Here is a 17,282-nt window from a genome sequence, read left to right on the forward strand (position 1 = left end):
CTACTGGATCGATACCTTGGTTCTCAAACGGAGGGAAATACTTACTACCGCAGTGCTACATCACCCTTTCCTATTCAAGGGAACACCAACGCAAGGCTCCAAGGCCGCGGGGGAATCCTTTGCATATTTGCCAAGGAAGTCCCTGTAGGCGTAGCCAGCAGCAGAAGGATTCCTGGCGTCGTTGCCGGGGAAGGTCTTTTGTTGCCGTAGCAGGGAGACACCGATTCAGTGTGTCCTCTCCATGAAGGGAGGCTGGGTGGTTTTCCTGAGGCGGCGATCTCCGAAGAACCATAGGGATGCCCCGTCAAATCGCCATCTATATGGCAGGATTCACACTAACCAAAATGGTGGATCGACAAGCCCGGATCGATGAAGAGGAAGAGCGTGTGAAGTTGGAGGCATGGCAGCTCAAGCGCCGACGAGTTGCGTCAGAAGCTGTCTATGAGAGGAGGTGCCAGAGTCGCGTCCCGCCTAACCTTAATCCAACTCGCGTATTCAGCAGCCTGCAAACGCTCGGCGGAGGTCACAACCCGCCAGGCCAAGGCGATCCATGTGGGGAGATCATTCAACAGCCGACGCAACCCCCATTGAACCCGCACGTGAGTCAGCACTTCCAAACACCTCAAGGTCACTTCTCCAATCCGGTGGATAGCATACTGGCTAAGACCCGCCATATGGAGTCTCTCCCCATCCGTGGGAATACTTTCCTAGAGGTGGAGGCACGAAACGCCATAGAGATGTTAAAAATTGCGGTGGTCCAGCAGGCTCAATTCTCATACAGCCGCGATCTTCTGCACTCCATGCCATAGGCGAGCCGAACAAACAGCCGCCCAGATGACCCTCTGGCGATTTCCAACGATACCCATCGACATCAACCTCAAGCCAATCTGCCAGAGCCGCTAGTGGCCAACGCTTAGGCGCATGTCAACACTGCCCGAGCCACCCGACATGGTAAGGCGGAAGCAGCAGCGATTCTGGAGGGTCAAGGAGTTTCGGGTTATGTTCAACCAGCCTAGGGACATGGTGGACAAGGTAGGAACGTCGGAGTCCCTTGCCTATCTCTCACCTTGCGCAACGAACGCATGCCCAAAGACTTCAAAGGTCCTCATAAGGTACCCAACTACACTCCTGATCTCGAGCCGGGGGCGTGGGTGGAAAGTTATGAGCTGCCCATGGACATGCTCGATGCCAGTGATGCGGTCTGCGCCAAGTACTTCACCATGATGTTGGAAGGGCCGGCTCGTACGTGGTTACAGAACCTACCGCCAAAGTCCATCAACACCTGGGCAGAACTCAAGGAGCGTTTCGTCAAGAACTTTCGCGGGACTTGCAAGCCTCCGATGACTATTGTAGATCTCCAGCACTGTGTTCAGCGGGCGGATGAATCAGCTCATCATCGGACCCGGTGGGTCACGGAAATCATCCTCTCCTCGGAAGATATCTCGGCGGCTCAGGCCATGCTGATTTTGGAGAAGAACAGACATTTCGAACCCCTAGTGTTCAAGCTGGGCCGCCTCAAGCGAAATGTGCAGGATATGGGCGAGTTGATGGACACTGAGTTGGACGAAACGAAGGATGTCGGCTCTAATGACGAGAAGGTCAGTGAAGCTAAAAGAGGTGAAGGAGGCAAGGGCCACCACCAACTCTCTGGGCGCAATAATAACCAAGGAGGTCACGGTAAGAGGAGGCAGCAGGATGGCATCTCCGATTTTGTGGCAAACACCAATGCCAGACCACGAAATCAACGACGGAACACACACCAGGGCGGTTTTCAAGACAAAGGCTTTACTGGGAGGAAGCCACACAAATATGAGTAAATGCTCAATGGACCTTACCCCAAGCACAGTACTCCAGGTGCCCCATCTATTCATTCTTTGGAAAATTGTTTTATAATGCAGGAGTTTTGCCTTCACGCATCTCAGGGTCATCAAGGAGGAGCAGAAGACCCCCAGCAGGATCAGTTTGGCCTGATCGGGTCACGTGGCTCTTCGTTCGGTGATTTTTCTAACCCAGGGGCTCAAGGACGAGGCGGCTCGCATATCAACGATGGGCAGCCGTCAGGCCCAGGTGGACAATAGTATAACGACCGGGGCTAATTCTAGGAGCCAAACAACCAGGGCGGGTTTCAGAGCAACCCTAAGTAGTTGAATGGTGGACAGTACCATGTTTTTACCATGAGCTCTTGCAAGAGGGACAAGAAGGTGAGGCAGAGGACTATCAGTATGACTAAGCCGGCGGTTCCCAGATACCTAAACTGTCTGAGCAGCCTGTGACGTGGAGCAGGACCGATCATCCGCATCAGATTGATAATCCTGACAAGTTGGCATTAGTGGTGGCACCTCAAGTTGGAGGGTATACGCTTTCTAAGGTCCTTATAGACGGAGGTAGCAACATCAATATTTTATACTACGACACCTTCCGGCGGATGAACTTTAAGGAAGAGAATTTGATGACCTCGACCATGGTTTTCCACGGCATTGTCCCAAGTAGTCAGCGTACCCCGTTGGACGGATTAATTTGAATGTGGCCTTCGCTGATGAGTCCAATTATATAAACGAGTCATTGACGTTTGAAGCCGTCAAGATCAAGAGCCCTTATCACGCTTTGTTTGGACGACTGGCTTATGCCCGTTTCATGGCATAGCCTTGTTATGTGTACCTCAAACTTAAAATGCCTGGTCTCAATGGTACCATCACAGTTAATGGAAGCCGAATGATAGCCCAGGAATGTGAAGAACCGGACGCCGCTTACGCTGAGTTGGCATGTGTTGTCGAAGAGCTGAAGTTCCACCAAGCCAATGTGGATCCAGGTGACATGAGCCTGTTGAAGAGAGCCATGGTTGACTCTGAACCGCCCCTTAAGTTTAAATTGGCGGATGATACCAAGCAGGTGGATTTTGTCCCTCACGACTCTCCAAAGAAGTTCACCATTGGGACTGGCTTGGATCCAAAATAGGAAAGCGCGCTCATCGAATTCATCCGTGAGAATCGGGACATCTTCACATGGAAACCTTCTGACATGCCAGGTGTACCGAGAGAATTCACTGACCACCATCTCAATGTAGATCCCAAGATGAAGCCGGTTCGTCAATACCTTCGTCGTTTTAATGAGAGGTGCAAGGCTATTGGAGAAGAAGTCGCCCGGCTATTAGCTGCTGATTTCATCGTCGAAGTTTTTCATCCTGAATGGTTGGCTAACCCGGTCCTGGTTCTCAAGAAGAACGGCACTTTCCGTATGTGCATCAATTATACGGACCTTACCAAAGCTTGTCCCAAGGATCCCTTTGCGCTGCCTCGTACTGATCAAATCATTGACTCTACGGCAGGTTGCGAACGGCTCGGCTTTCTGGATGCGTATTATGGATACCATCAGATCAAAATGGCCAAGGAGGAAGGAGAATACGGATTTCATCACCCCCTTTGGTGCCTTTTGCTATGTCTCAATGCCTTTTGGGTTCAAGAGTGCAGGGGGCACTTATTAGCATTGCATCCAGAACTGTCTGCATAGTCAGATTGGATGCAACGTCCACGCTTATGTTGATGACATTGTGGTAAAATCGCAGAAGAAGGAGACACTTCTAGGTGATCTCAAGGAGACATTTGACAACCTCCAGGTCTATTAGATGAAGCTTAATCCAACGAAGTGCGTGTTTGGGGTTCCTGCATGAAAGTTGCTTGGGATTCTAGTATCTGAGCATGGCATAGAGGCTAACCCGGACAAGATTAAGGCAATTACCTCACTGGGGAAGCCGGCGAATAATAATCAAGTTCAGTTATGGCGGGCTGCATCGCAACACTGTGACGCCCTGATTTTTTTTCAACCTTTTCATTTCAAAACCTTTTGCATTTTTATTTGCAAACTTGGTGGATTTTCAAATATTTTCAACCAAGTTGGATTGTGAGTCTCTAAATTTGTTACAAGCAACCCAAAACCCTCCTCCTCTTGCCAAAACCTTTCTGGGATTAATTTTCAATATTTAATTATTTCTAATAATTCGTTTTTTATTTAGGGAATTATGGCATCACCGTGGGTTGTGAAGCAACCTATAGTTTGGATGCTCTATAAACCCCCAAACTTTTTCCACATCTTCTCATCATCATATGATTCCAAAATCTCCAAAAATATTTCCTTGCCCAATGTAAAATTTTGGCTAGAATAATTATTTCTTTTCTGACCAGAATTGTGCCATTGTGAAGAAACCCTATTTTTCATATTCTAGAAAATTCCCAATAAATTTCCCCAGATCCTAGGGATCCTATTTAGCCCCAATATGCAAAAACATCTGATGGTCGAGTACGAATTTTGAGCAATAAAGCTCTGTTAAGTTTCTGTTGAATTTGAACCTTTGTGAAGGACGTGCTAGCTAGGATTGCACAAATGATCTATAAATTTTTGGGCATGTGTGCACTACCAAATAACACTCCTCCACCAAGATTGTTTTCAAAGGAACTATATTCAATTCTTCTTCAAACCATTTCAAACTTTGCCACTTTATAGTCTTTCCAATGCTGATAACCCCAGAAATGTCACCTTGCTCCATCTCTATCTCATTTGAGCTCTAGAACCTCCTCATGTTGGCTCGCAGAACCTGTTATTGATTAGATCCATCAATCTAGAGGGCACCCAGTCTAGCCAGTGGCACCGGGAGGCTAAAGGGTTGAAGTACTACCCTGTGGACATGGTGCGCAGGCTTGCGTGGCCTCGTGGTAGCCGCACCCGTGGTGATCACGGTGCTGGCATTCCACAGCGCGCGCTCTGTGCGGTTCCAGTGGGAGATGTGCTCGCCCGAGGTGTCCCTCGTAGCCGCATGGCACCTCCCGAAGCCTCTGGGTCGCCGTAGATGGCCGCCGCCACTCCCATCCAAGCTCCGCCATGGGCAGCATAGTGGGCTTCGGCCACTGTGATCGTCCGCAAGCCATTAATGGCTCCGGACCCGTCCCGTCGCTCCCTTGCCCTCCTCCATCACCTCAACCCCATGCCATGACGGCCAGCTCGCCGTCCTTGCTCCAGTGGCAAGCCCAAGCCTCGCCGCTTCGGTAGAGCTCGATAGCGGTCATCGCTGGCCTATATAAGGCGCTGCCCGAAACCCTCCTAGCCATCGCTGCTCTCCTCCACACCTGGATTAGTCCTAGAGACCCATAGCAAGAGCCGGGAGCTCGTCTCTCTCAGCTCTGGTGAAAGGCTCCCCCACCAAATCGCCTCTGTCGCCAGCCACCTCAGCTCTTCCCCAGTCAAATCCGAGGCCACCACGAGTTCCCCTAGTCTCCCTGGTCCTCCTCGAGACTTAGGTGAACCAAACCCCAGCAAGAACCATCGCCGTCGACGACCACCGTAGCTTCCACCCGTCGGAGAAGAAGGGGCGACACCGTCCGTCTACCTCCGGAGGAGCTACAGGTACAGGGGGAACTGACATCGAGAGGCCGATCCATTCCCGCCATCTCCCATCCCCGCCGTCGTCTCTATTGCCGGTGAGCGCCGCCGGTGAGCCGCCTGTTGGGGAACGTCACATGGGAAACAAAAAATTTCCTACGCGCACGAAGACCTATCATGGTGATGTCCATCTACGAGAGGGGATGTGTGATCTACGTACCCTTGTAGACCGTACAGCAGAAGCGTTAGTGAACGCGGTTGATGTAGTTGAACGTCCTCACATCCCTCGATACGCCCCGCGAACCGTCCCGCGATCAGTCCCACGATCTAGTGCCGAACGGACGGCACCTCCGCGTTCAGCACACGTACAGCTCGACGATGATCTCGGCCTTCTTGATCCAGCAAGAGAGACGGAGAGGTAGAAGAGTTCTCCGACACCTTCACGGCGCTCCGGAGGTTGGTGATGATCTTGTCTCAGCAGGGCTCCGCCCGAGCTCCGCAGAAACACGATCTAGAGGAAAAACCGTGGAGGTATGTGGTCGGGCTGCCATGGAAAAGTCGTCTCAAATCAGCCCTAAAACCTCCGTATATATAGGTGGGAGAGGGGGAGCCTTGCCTTGGGGCTCAAGGAGCCCCAAGGGGGTCGGCCGAGCCAAGGGGGGATGGTCTCCCCCCCCAAACCGAGTCCTACTTGGTTTGGTGGGTGGAGTCCTTCTTTCCTTTCCCACTTCCTCCTTTTTTTTCTTTTCTCTTTGATTTTCTTCCTATGGCGCATAGGGACTTCTTGGGCTGTCCCACCAGCCCACTAAGGGCTGGTGTGCCACCCCTAAGGCCTATGGGCTTCCCCGGGGTGGGTTGCCCCCCCCCCCCCCCCGGTGAACTCCCGGAACCCATTCGTCATTCCCGGTACATTCCCGGTAACTCCGAAAACCTTCCAGTAATCAAATGAGGTCATCCTATATATCAATCTTCGTTTCCGGACCATTCCGGAAACCCTCGTGATGTCCGTGATCTCATCCGGGACTCCGAACAACATTCGGTAACCAACCATATAACTCAAATACGCATAAAACAACGTCGAACCTTAAGTGTGCAGACCCTACGGGTTCGAGAACTATGTAGACATGACCCGAGAGACTCCTCGGTCAATATCCAATAGCGGGACCTGGATGCCCATATTGGATCCTACATATTCTACGAAGATCGTATCGTTTGAACCTCAGTGCCAAGGATTCATATAATCCCGTATGTCTTTCCCTTTGTCCTTCGGTATGTTACTTGCCCGAGATTCGATTGTCAGTATCCGCATACCTATTTCAATCTCGTTTACCGGCAAGTCTCTTTACTCGTTCCATAATACAAGATCCCGGAACTTACACTAAGTTACATTGCTTGCAAGGCTTGTGTGTGATGTTGTATTACCGAGTGGGCCCCCAGATACCTCTCCGTCACACGGAGTGACAAATCCCAGTCTTGATCCATACTAACTCAATGAACACCTTCAGAGATACCTGTAGAGCATCCTTATAGTCACCCAGTTACGTTGCGACGTTTGATACACACAAAGTATTCCTCCGGTGTTAGTGAGTTATATGATCTCATGGTCATAGGAACAAATACTTGACACGTAGAAAACAGTAGCAACAAAATGACACGATCAACATGCTACGTCCATTAGTTTGGGTCTACTCCATCACGTGATTCTCCTAATGACGTGATCCAGTTATCAAGCAACAAAACCTTGTTCATAATCAGAAGACACTGACTATCTTTGATCAACTGGCTAGCCAACTAGAGGCTTGCTAGGGACAGTGTTTTGTCTATGTATCCACACATGTAAATGAGTCTTCATTCAATACAATTATAGCATGGATAATAAACGATTATCTTGATACAGGAATTATAATAATAACTTTATTTATTATTGCCTCTTGGGCATAATTCCAACAGTCTCCCACTTGCACTAGAGTCAATAATCCAGCCCTCACATCATCATGCGAATTACATTGTAATAAATCTAACACCCATACAGTCCTGGTGTTGATCATGCTTTGGCCGTGGAAGAGGTTTAGTCAGCGGGTCTGCTACATTCAGATCCGTGTGCACTTTGCATATGTTTACGTCCTCTCCTTCGACGTAGTCGCGGATGAGGTTGAAGCCTCGTTTGATGTGTCTGGACTTCTTGTGAAACCGTGGTTCCTTTGCTAAGGCAATGGCACCCGTGTTGTCACGGAACAAGGTTATTGGATTCAGTGCGCTTGGCACCACTCCAAGATCCGTCATGAATTGCTTCATCCAGACACCCTCCTTAGCCGCCTCCGAGGCAACCACGTACTCCGCTTCACATGTAGAATCTGCTATGACACTTTGCTTGGAACTGCACCAGCTTACCGCACCCCCATTTGTGACTTAGAGTCGTCCGGATCTGTGTCAAAGCTTGCATCGACGTAACCTTTTACGGCGAGCTCTTCGTCACCTCCATACACGAGAAACATCTCCTTAGTCTTTTTCAGGTACTTCAGGATATTCTTGACCGCCGTCCAGTGATCCACTCCTGGATTACTCTGGAACCTACCTGCCATACTTATGGCGAGGCTAACGTCCGGTCTAGTGCACAGCATTGCATACATGATAGAACCTATGGCTGAAGCATAGGGGACGGAGCGCATATGCTCTCTATCCTCATCAGTTGCTGGGCACTGAGTCTTACTCAATCTCGTACCTTGTAAAACTGGCAAGAACCCCTTCTTGGACTGTTCCATTTTGAACCTCTTCAAAACTTTATCAAGGTATGTACTTTGTGAAAGTCCTATCAGGCATTTTGATCTATCCCTATAGATCTTAATGCCTAGAATGTAAGCAGCTTCTCCTAGGTCCTTCATAGAGAAACTTTTATTCAAGTAATCCTTTATGCTCTCCAAAAACTCTACGTTGTTTCCAATCAACAATATGTCATCCACATATAATATTAGAAACGCCACAGAGCTCCCACTCACTTTCTTGTAAATACAAGATTCTCCAACCACTTGTATAAACCCAAATGCTTTGATCACCTCATCAAAGCGTTTGTTCCAACTCCGAGATGCTTGCACCAGTCCATAAATGGATCGTTGGAGCTTGCACACCTTGTTAGCATTCTTAGGATCGACAAAATCTTCTGGTTGCATCATATACAATTCTTCCTTAAGGAAACCGTTAAGGAACGCCGTTTTGACATCCATCTGCCAGATTTCATAATCGAAAAATGCAGCTATTGCTAACATGATTCTGACGGACTTAAGCATCGCTACGGGTGAGAATGTCTCAACATAGTCAACTCCTTGAACTTGTGAAAAACCCTTTGCCACAAGTCGAGCTTTATAAATGGTCACATTGCCGTCAGCGTCCGTCTTCCTCTTAAAGATCCATTTGTTCTGAATAGCCTTGCGGCCCTCAGGCAGTACTTCCAAAGTCCACACTTTGTTCTCATACATGGATCCTATCTCGGACTTCATGGCTTCTAGCCATTTGTTGGATTCTGGGCCCACCATTGCTTCTTCATAATTTGCAAGTTCATTGTTGTCCAACAACATGATTGATAAGACGTGATTACCGTACCACTCTGGAGCAGCACGTGGTCTCGTCGACCTGCATGGTTCGACAGGAACTTGAACCGGAGTTTCATGACCATCATCATTAACTTCCTCCTCAACCAGCGTCGCAACGACAGAGGTTTCCCCTTGCCCTGCGCCACCATCCAGAGGGATGAGAGGTTCGACAACCTCGTCAAGTTCTATCTTCCTCCCACTCAATTCTCTCGAGACAAACTCCTTCTCGAGAAAAGCTCTGTTTTTAGCAAGAAACACTTTGCCCTCGGATTTGAGATAGAAGGTGTACCCAACTGTCTCTTTTGGGTAACCTATGAAGACGCACTTTTCTGCTTTGGGTTCCAGCTTTTCAGGCTGAAGCTTTTTGACATAAGCATCACATCCCCAAACTTTAAGAAACGACAACTTTGGCCTTTTGCCATACCACAGTTCGTATGGTGTCGTCTCAACGGATTTTGATGCTGCCCTATTTAAAGTGAATGCAGCTGTTTCTAATGCATAACCCCAAAACGATAACGGCAAATCGGTAAGAGACATCATAGATCGCACTATCTCTAATAAAGTACGATTACGACGTTCGGACACACCATTACGCTGTGGTGTTCCAGGCGGTGTCAACTGTGAAACAATTCCACATTGTCTTAAGTGAGCACCAAACTCGAAACTCAGATATTCACCCCCACGATCAGACCGTAGGAACTTGATCTTCTTGTTACGATGATTTTCTACTTCACTCTGAAATTGTTTGAACTTTTCAAATGTTTCAGACTTGTGCTTCATTAAGTAGACATAACCATATATACTCAAATCGTCAGTGAAGGTGAGAAAATAACGATATTCGCTGCGTGCCTCTACGCTCATCGGACCACACACATCGGTATGTATGATTTCCAACAAGTCACTTGCACGCTCCATTGTTCCGGAGAACGGAGTTTTAGTCATCTTGCCCATGAGGCATGGTTCGCACGTGTCAAGTGAATCAAAGTCAAGTGACTCCAAAAGTCCATCGGCATGGAGTTTCTTCATGCGCTTTACACCAATATGACCTAAGCGGCAGTGCCACAAAAATATGGCGCCATCATTGTTAACTCTAACTCTTTTGGTCTCAATGTTATGTATGTGTGTGTTGCTATGAAGATTCAATATGAACAATGCTCTCACATTGGGTGCATGACCATAAAAGATGTTACTCATAGAAATAGAACAACCATTATTCTCTGACTTAAAAGAGTAACCGTCTCGCAATAAACAAGATCCAGATATAATGTTCATGCTCAACGCAGGCACTAAATAACAATGACTCAAGTTCATAACTAATCCTGATGGTAACTGAAGTGAAACTATGCCGACGGCGATTGCATCAACCTTGGAACCATTTCCTACGCGCATCGTCACTTTATCTTTTTCCAGCCTTCGTCTATTCCGCAGTTCCTGTTTCGAGTTGCAAATATGAGCAACAGAACCGGTATCGAATACCCAGGCACTACTACGAGAGCCGGTTAAGTACACATCAATAACATGTATATCAAATATACCTGATTTTTCTTTGGCCGCCTTCTTATCTGCCAGATACTTGGGGCAATTGCGCTTCCAGTGACCCATACCCTTGCAATAGTAACACTCTGTTTCAGGCTTAGGTCCAGCTTTGGGTTTCTTTGTCGGATTGGAAACAGGCTAGCCGCTCTTCTTTGAATTGCCCTTCTTGCCTTTATCGTTTCTCTTGAAACTAGTGGTCTTATTCACCATCAACACTTGATGTTCTTTACGGAGTTTAGACTCTGCGACTTTCAGCATCGCAAACAACTCGCCGGGTGACTTGTTCATCCCTTGCATGTTGTAGTTCAACACAAAGCCTTTATAGCTTGGCGGCAGTGACTGAAGGATTCTGTCAGTGATAGCCTCTTGCGGGAGTTCAATCCCCAGCTCAGCTAGACGGTTTGAGTACCCAGACATTTTGAGCACATATTCACTGACAGAAGAGTTCTCCTCCATCTTGCAAGCATAGAATTTATCGGAGGTCTCATACCACTCGATCCGGGCGTTCTTCTGAAAGATAAACTTCAACTCCTGGAACATCTCAAATGCTCCATGACGCTCAAAGCGACGTTGAAGTCCCGGTTCTAAGCCATACAAAATTGCACATTGAACTACTGAGTAGTCCTCCTTACGTGCTAGCCAAGCGTTCTTAACATCCTGATCAGCCGTAGCGGGTGGTTCATCTCCTAGCGCAGCATTAAGGACATAATCCTTCTTCCCAGCTTGTAAGATTAGCTTAAGATTACGAGCCCAGTCTACAAAGTTGCTTCCATCATCTTTCAACTTAGCTTTCTCTAGGAACGTATTAAAATTCAGGGTGACTGTCACGTGAGCCATGATCTACAACACAAATATATTCAAAGTGGACTTAGACTATGTTCAAGATAATTAGAGTTTAACTTAATCAAATTATTCGCTAAACTCCCACTCAAAAAGTACATCTCTCTAGTCATTTGAGTGGTTCATGATCCACTTACACTAGCTCAAGTCCGATCATCACGTGAGTTGAGTATAGTTTCAGTGGTAAGCATCCCTATGCTAATCATATCATCTATATGATTCATGATCGACCTTTCAGTCTCATGTGTTCCGAGGCATGTCTGCACATGCTAGGCTCGTCAAGCTTAACCCGAGTGTTCCACGTGTGCAACTGTTTTGCACCCGTTGTATGTGAACGTTGAGTCTATCACACCCGATCATCACGTGGTGTCTCGAAACGACGAACTGTAGCAACGGTGCACAGTCGGGGAAAACACAATTTCGTCTTGAAATTTTAGTGAGAGATCACCTCATAATGCTACCGTCGTTCTTAGCAAAATAAGGTGCATAAAAGGATTAACATCACATGCAATTCATAAGTGACATGATATGGCCATCATCACGTGCTCCAAGCACCGGCACGATCTTCTTGTCACCGGCGCCACACCATGATCTCCGTCAACGTGTCGCCATCGGGGTTGTCGTGCTACTCATGCTATTACTACTAAAGCTACATCCTAGCAAAATAGTAAACGCATCTGCAAGCACAAACATTAGTATAAAGACAACCCTATGGCTCCTTCCGGTTGTCGTACCATCGACGTGCAAGTCGATATTATCTATTACAACATGATCATCTCATACATACAATATATCACATCACATCGTCGGCCATATCACATCACAAGCATACCCTGCAAAAACAAGTTAGATGTCCTCTAATTTTGTTGTTGCATGTTTTACGTGGTGACCATGGGTATCTAGTAGGATCGCATCTTACTTACGCAAACACCACAACGGAGATATATGAGTTGCTATTTAACCTCATCCAAGGACCTCCTCGGTCAAATCCGATTCAAATAAAGTTGGAGAAACTGACACTTGCCAGTCATCTTTGAGCAACGGGGTTACTCGTAGCGATGAAACCAGTCTCTCGTAAGCGTACGAGTAATGTCGGTCCAAGCCGCTTCAATCCAACAATACTGCGGAATCAAGAAAAGACTAAGGAGGGCAGCAAAACGCACATCACCGCCCACAAAAACTTTTGTGTTCTACTCGAGAAGACATCTACGCATGAACCTAGCTCATGATGCCACTGTTGGGGAACGTCGCATGGGAAACAAAAAAAATTCTACGCGCACGAAGACCTATCATGGTGATGTCCATCTACAAGAGGGGATGTGTGATCTATGTACCCTTGTAGACCGTACAGCAGAAGATTTAGTGAACGCGGTTGATGTAGTGGAACGTCCTCACGTCCCTCGATCCGCCCCACGAACCGTCCCGCGATCAGTCCCACGATCTAGTGCCGAACGGACGGCACCTCCGTGTTCAGCACACGTACAGCTCGACGATGATCTCGGCCTTCTTGATCTAGCAAGAGATACGGAGAGGTAGAAGAGTTCTCCGGCAGCGTGACGGCGCTTCGGAGGTTGGTGATGATCTTGTCTCAGCAGGGCTCCGCCCGAGCTCCGAAGAAACACGATCTAGAGGAAAAACCGTGGAGGTATGTGGTCGGGCTGCCGTGGAAAAGTCGTCTCAAATCAGCCCTAAAACCTCCGTATATATAGGTGGGAGAGGGGGAGACTTGCCTTGGGGCTCAAGGAGCCCCAAGGGGGTCGGCCGAGCCAAGGGGGGAAGGTCTCCCCCCCCAAACCGAGTCCTACTTGGTTTGGTGGGTGGAGTCCTTCTTTCCTTTCCCACCTCCTCCTTTTTTTTCTTTTCTCTTTGATTTTCTTCCTATGGCGCATAGGGCCTTCTTGGGCTGTCCCACCAGCCCACTTAGGGATGGTGTGCCACCCCTAAGGCCTATGGGCTTCCCCGGGGTGGGTTGCCCCCCCCCCCCCCCCCCGGTGAACTCCCAGAACCCATTCGTCATTCCCGGTACATTCCCGGTAACTCCGAAAACCTTCCGGTAATCAAATGAGGTCATCCTATATATCAATCTTCGTTTCCGGAGCATTCCAAAAACCCTCGTGACGTCCGTGATCTCATCCGGGACTCCGAACAACATTCGGTAACCAACTCAAATACGCATAAAACAACGTCGAACCTTAAGTGTGCAGACCCTACGGGTTCGAGAACTATGTAGACATGACCCGAGAGACTCCTCGGTCAATATCCAATAGCGGGACCTGGATGCCCATATTGGATCCTACATATTCTATGAAGATCTTATCATTTGAACCTCAGTGCCAAGTATTCATATAATCCCGTATGTCATTCCCTTTGTCCTTCGGTATGTTACTTGCCCGAGATTTGATCGTCAGTATCCGCATACCTATTTCAATCTCGTTTACCGGCAAGTCTCTTTACTCGTTCCGTAATACAAGATCCCGCAACTTACACTAAGTTACATTGCTTGCAAGGCTTGTGTGTGATGTTGTATTACCGAGTGAGCCCCGAGATACCTCTCCGTCACACGGAGTGACAAATCCCAGTCTTGATCCATACTAACTCAATGAACACCTTCGGAGATACCTATAGAGCATCTTTATAGTCACCCAGTTACATTGCGACGTTTGATACACACAAAGTATTCCTCTGGTGTTAGTGAGTTATATGATCTCATGGTCATAGGAACAAATACTTGACACGCAGAAAACAGTAGCAACAAAATGACACGATCAACATGCTACGTCCATTAGTTTGGGTCTAGTCCATCACGTGATTCTCCTAATGACGTGATCCAGTTATCAAGCAACAACACCTTGTTCATAATCAGAAGACACTGACTATCTTTGATCAACTGGCTAGCCAACTAGAGGCTTGCTAGGGACAGTGTTTTGTCTATGTATCCACACATGTAAATGAGTCTTCATTCAATACAATTATAGCATGGATAATAAACGAGTATCTTGATACAGGAATTATAATAATAACTATATTTATTATTGCCTCTAGGGCATAATTCCAACACCGCCCTCCTCTGTTCCCCTCCTCTCTCTTTGTTTTAAAAAGGGCAGGTCCCACCTGCCAGTGTCTGAGGCCCGCGCCCGAAGCGGTAAGTGGAGGCGCCTTCTCCACTTTACGCCTTCGACGTGGCCCTTGTTAGGTTTTAATATTTTTGATTTAATTTCATGTTAGAGGAGTAACTTTGACCCTTTATAACTTTTTATTCCTAAGTCCAAATCAATTGATTCTTTTTGCATTGAGTTGGTACTGATCCCATCTAATTTCTGGTAGATTTTTGTATTTTTCCCATACTCACAGAATTTTGGTTAATAAAAAGGTATTATGTGACATTTTCTTTTCTTTTGCAATTTCAAAAATTTTCAGAGGGAAACTTTGGTGAAGACCAGGAGTGTTTGAACAACCCTACTGATCCAGGCAAGCCAGGATACCCATGTGATGTAGTATTTTCATAGCATAACATATTTTCATGCATTATGCCCATTTATTTGCTATAAAAGAAATGCATATTAAATTATTCAATATAAACAAGTGCTCATTGTTATAAACCACTATATTTGAAACAACTTAGTGGTTGATCTAGAGTCACATGTCCGGGCTTAACCGTGCAACTACATTTTTCCGGTAAGGGGCGGTCGTGACTTGAGCTGATTGTGTGACCTTTCACCGGTACCTCCAAAGATGGAGGGTTATGCACGCGTGCAACCCTGATCAGGTAGGCGGTGATAACCCTGTGAGCCCAGTTGAGTTGTTTTGGGCCCGTCCCTGGTTGGGACAGTTTAGTTTGGCCACGATGGTGGCAGGTGTCATGAGGACACAGGGCCACCCAGGGCAGGACTCCGGGGGAGGATGATTGCCGGTGGTACGATGAGAGAGCCATGGGTCAGGCAGGTTTTGTTGGAGAAACACTGGTCAGTGCTCCACGGTATTGGACAGCACGACCAAACCTCGGTAGACGGTCAACCATATCCGTGTTAGCAATGATGGAAGAACTCTTCAAAGGATTTGGGATGCTCGATGAGTATTGTGGGTGTTGTGAGACAACCCAAACATAAGTAAGTTGATAATTGGTACAATCAGTAATCTTGCTTAATAATTTGCTACATTGATTGACATGCTATTGTTTGCTGCATTACTTGGTTGTTGTGAGCTTTCTAGTACGTTCCAAGTACTCACATGGCGTATCATGCCAGATGCAGGAGAAGCAGAGGACAAAGGTCCTGATGGTCCGTACTAGGAAGTGTCCACAGCAGTGTCCGAGTGAAGGAGTTGCCGCTATGTTCCGCTACGCCGTAGAAGTACTTAGTAGTCTCAAGGCCCCACTATGTTTCATAAATAATGTAGATACTGTTGCAGCACCAAGGGTGCCTTTGGCCTCGCTATCCTTGTAAGATATGTACTTGTAACCATATGCTATCAATAAAGTCAGTTCAGTTCTGTTCCAAGTTGTTGAGTGTTTCCAAAAGACATGATCTATGGGTTGGAAACACTCGTAATCCGGTTCTCTGAGCTGGGGTGCCACAACGCTTGGTATCAAAGCGACGGTGACTGTGGGACACCCTAATTAGCCGCGTTAGCACGACGAGTAGCATAGGGTCTTGAATATGCATTTGCTTGTTGCATTTTGATTGCTTCATTTGATTGTTGCATGGCATGCATCATGATTCATTGTTTTGCTAACCTTTGACTTTGTGAGTGTAGATGGCACCAGTACCATATCATTTCCAATATGAGCCTACACCGTCCTCCTTTCCAGCACTGCTCCGGAACATCTGGTTTCGACTGTACCCTCACGGCAAATAACCAGTCTACCAATTGTTTGGGAGCAGCTTGTCGAGTCTATGTACGAGTACCATGCATAGGCTTACTTGGTTGCGAGCTTGGATATTGGTAGCTACTCTCACTCTACTAAGGGTGGAACGGCTTCTACTCCGGAGCTGGCAATCCAGATTGCTGTAGTGGAGGCTCTCACTGACTTGCGCTTCCACGAGGTCGAGATGCAGACTCATCCAGGTTTCTTCCACTATCCACCCTATCGCATTCGACAGGGCGAGTCATTTTTTCTCCTGTAGACCCGACATGTGACCGTGCGACCGTTGTGCTATCTCGCTATGTGAACGCCTGCTATCGCACAATTGTATCCCTGGCTGAGGAGTTGTCTCGTCTCCAGGCGGCACTTGTTGTCACAACTGCAGTGCCACCTCCACCCCAGTCTGCGGTTCCACCAGTTCCACCCCCACCCGGATTTGATATTCCCGCTAGCTCTTCAGTGCCACCAGACACTTCGTCTGGCAGCTGTCGTGAGAATCCTTCTGAGTGGGCCTCACTCCTAGCCACTCCTGTTGGTCCGATGCTGAGGCGTCGTGCTCCTTCTTCCTCGGAAGAAGGACCGTCTCGTCAGCGTCGTCGTGTTTCCTTTGGTCCGGAGGAAGAGATCAACATCATCTGTTCCGACTCTGACTCAGGATCAGATGATGAGGAGTCTATAGTCTATCAGTGTTCGTGCCATCCGCACCACTAGAGTCGAGGTTGGAGTTGTTGAGCATGCATCTTTGCATATGTCAACTGCCGTATGAGCAGTCTAGTTATGATATTTCCCCTACTAGCTTGCCATGAATAATGTTGGGTCGTATTGTATAATTATGTTGTTTGCTTATTCGCTTTTCTCGTGAACTCTCTTCTGGTGTTTTATGACCATGCTTTCCCTTATGGATGTTGCCCATCGATTCAGTATTTTGCAATGGGAACAACAATTTAGGATGAAGAGAAGCTGTAGCCAAAGCGGCGATGGAACCCCTATCCATCGATCTGCCAGACAGGCAGGTCAACAACCAGAAAACCTACCACCTCCAACACCCGAGGCACCGACTACTCATCGGATCATGAGGATGTTTGAGG

This window comes from Hordeum vulgare, chromosome 2H, assembly GCF_904849725.1.
Source record: "Hordeum vulgare subsp. vulgare chromosome 2H, MorexV3_pseudomolecules_assembly, whole genome shotgun sequence".
In the NCBI taxonomy this organism is placed as follows: domain Eukaryota; kingdom Viridiplantae; phylum Streptophyta; class Magnoliopsida; order Poales; family Poaceae; genus Hordeum; species Hordeum vulgare.